The following is a 2,464-nucleotide window of genomic DNA, read 5'->3' on the forward strand; positions in this document are numbered from 1 at the left end:
GGGAGAGGGAGAGGGAGAGGGAGAGGGAGAGGCATAAAATATGCATGGTGGGTTGTGGGTCATGGAGGCACATACCAAGGCTCCAGAAAGCCACCGAGGCCAATCAATATATGCCAGTCATATATCCTACAAGAGGGTCATGGGATGCCATGGAATGAAACTGTGAAGGTGAAACCTAAGTTTCAGAAGATCCCTGATCATAGGATGTCAGTCGAGGGAACTGTAGACAGGGTGTGGAGCTGGCTCAAGAGAGAGGCTGTCTATTACCTGGGGGTTATCCAAGCCCCTAGGAACCCAGATGTTGAACATGACACTGCAGAACTTAACGTTTGGTCTGATCCTTCCATATAGTGATCATCTGTAACAGGCTTGGTTGCTCCGTGTGATAGGATGCAGGAAGTGTGTAACTCATGCTTAGATTTTACAAGGGCTCATAACAGAGAGACTGGCTTACATTCACAGGAGACTTGACTTTCACTTTCAGTGTCGTTGGCATAGGAACTTTAAAAATTAGAATGAATACGTTTTGTATTGTGGGAAGACCATGAACCTGTGGAGTCCAGAGGTAGATAGAATGTTGTAACTTGAATATGAAATGTCCTCTATAATGATTGTGTTTAAAAACCCTTGGTCCCCAGCTAGTCAAACTAATGCACAGTTGTAATCTTAAAATATGTATTCTTCCATGCCTCTGACTCAAATGCATGTGTATCATCAAAAGGAGAGGTTGGAAGCAATCTTATAAAATGAGTATCTACCATAAATGTTGAACATAACATTTGGGTAATGCTTGATAAACAGTGATGTTTCTAGAATGGTTTGGTATCTGGGTCAGTTGAAGTCTGTGACTTAATCCCTTGTGAAAATCTGCTAAAGGGTTCTTTAAAGTACCCCACTCCTTCCCCCATAGGATGCTTTCTGTGCAATTCAATAAAGACAGTGCAAAGCCCATTGCCAGGGACAGACATAGGTACCAATTCACAAGCCACAGAGTTGGACTCACACACCAGACAGAAAAGAGGACAATAGTTAGATGAAGATTAAACTAGAGGGTTCAAATCTGGGCTCATTCTTGTTAAATGACACCTAAGAAAAGAACTTTGATTTCTTTCCTTAATGGAACATTGATACATTGTTAGTTAAATTTATTATTAATATCCTCAAAGTGCTGGCAGTTTATTTTCTCATGTAAACTTAAAAGAACTTGTTTAGTGCAAAAGATCATTAAATATGTCTATGGAGATTACACTATATCTATATGTATAATGACTAAAAACTGTATGAGTACATGAAAATATATAAATATTTTGTAATATTGGTGCTCTGAAAATAGGATTCACAGTTATATGTCTCATGCTATCTTTTCATTAAAATTTGAATTTTTAAATAAGCTGTATATTTTTGTCTTGGTTTATTAAAAGCTATATTATTATTTTTCTATTTGCAAATACAGTTTTTACTATTATAGTTTTATTACCAGCTGGCATTTGACATTTAAAGACTAGATCCATATTTACAAATTATTTAACAAGATGGTTATATAATTACAAGTTGACATCCAAACAGTTGAGTTATTCCTCCTTTATCATCTGCCCTCTTGTCTGTCTGTTGTGGCTGACTCTGTGGCTGTCTTGTGAATCTGTCCCTATGTCTGTCCCTATGAATAGAGAAAAATTACATTAACCCTCCTAACTTCATTTCACATTAAAGGTCCAAACATTATTATAGCAATCTATGAGGTCCTGCCTGCATTCTTGCTTCCTGGAGTAACTCAACAGAGAGTCTTGCAATCCTATTGCCATCATCTTTATTTTTCTTTAACATTGTATTGAACAGTATATGACATATGTGCTTGATGCATTTGCTTTTACTCTCCTCACTACACTGTAGTACTAGCAAAGCCCTTTTCTTTGTTTATTGTTCTGTCATCTGCATTTCAGTGATCAAGACCTGAAACACTTAGTCTTGGCAGTGCCATTGTATTGCATCTAAACTCATGAATTTGCAAAGGAATCACACTTCATCCTTCATCAAGCTCCTTAAGTTGTTCAGGATCCACCTGGAAAGCTGTGGTGATTTGAATGAGAATAGGGCCCTAGGCTCATCTCTTGTATTCAAATACTTGGTCCCCAGTTGGTGGAACTGTTTGGGAAGAATTAGAAGGTATGGCCTTCATAATGTTGTTCCTCCTAGGGGGCTGCAAACCCCTTCAGCTCCTTAGATACTTACTCTAGCTCCTTCCTTGGGGACCCTGTGCTCAGTCCAGTGAATGGCTGTGAGCATCCACTTCTGTATTTGTCAGGCACTGGCAGAGCCTCTCAGGAGACAGCTATATCAGGTTCCTGTCAGCAAGCTCTTGTTGGCATCTGCAATAGGGTCTGGGTTTGGTGGGTGTTTATGGGATGGATCCTCAAGTGGAGCAGTTTCTGGACGGTCATTCCTTCAGTCTCTGCTCCAAACTTTG

The sequence above is a fragment of the Mus pahari genome, chromosome 4 (genome assembly GCF_900095145.1).
Source record: "Mus pahari chromosome 4, PAHARI_EIJ_v1.1, whole genome shotgun sequence".
Taxonomy (NCBI): Eukaryota; Metazoa; Chordata; class Mammalia; order Rodentia; family Muridae; genus Mus; species Mus pahari.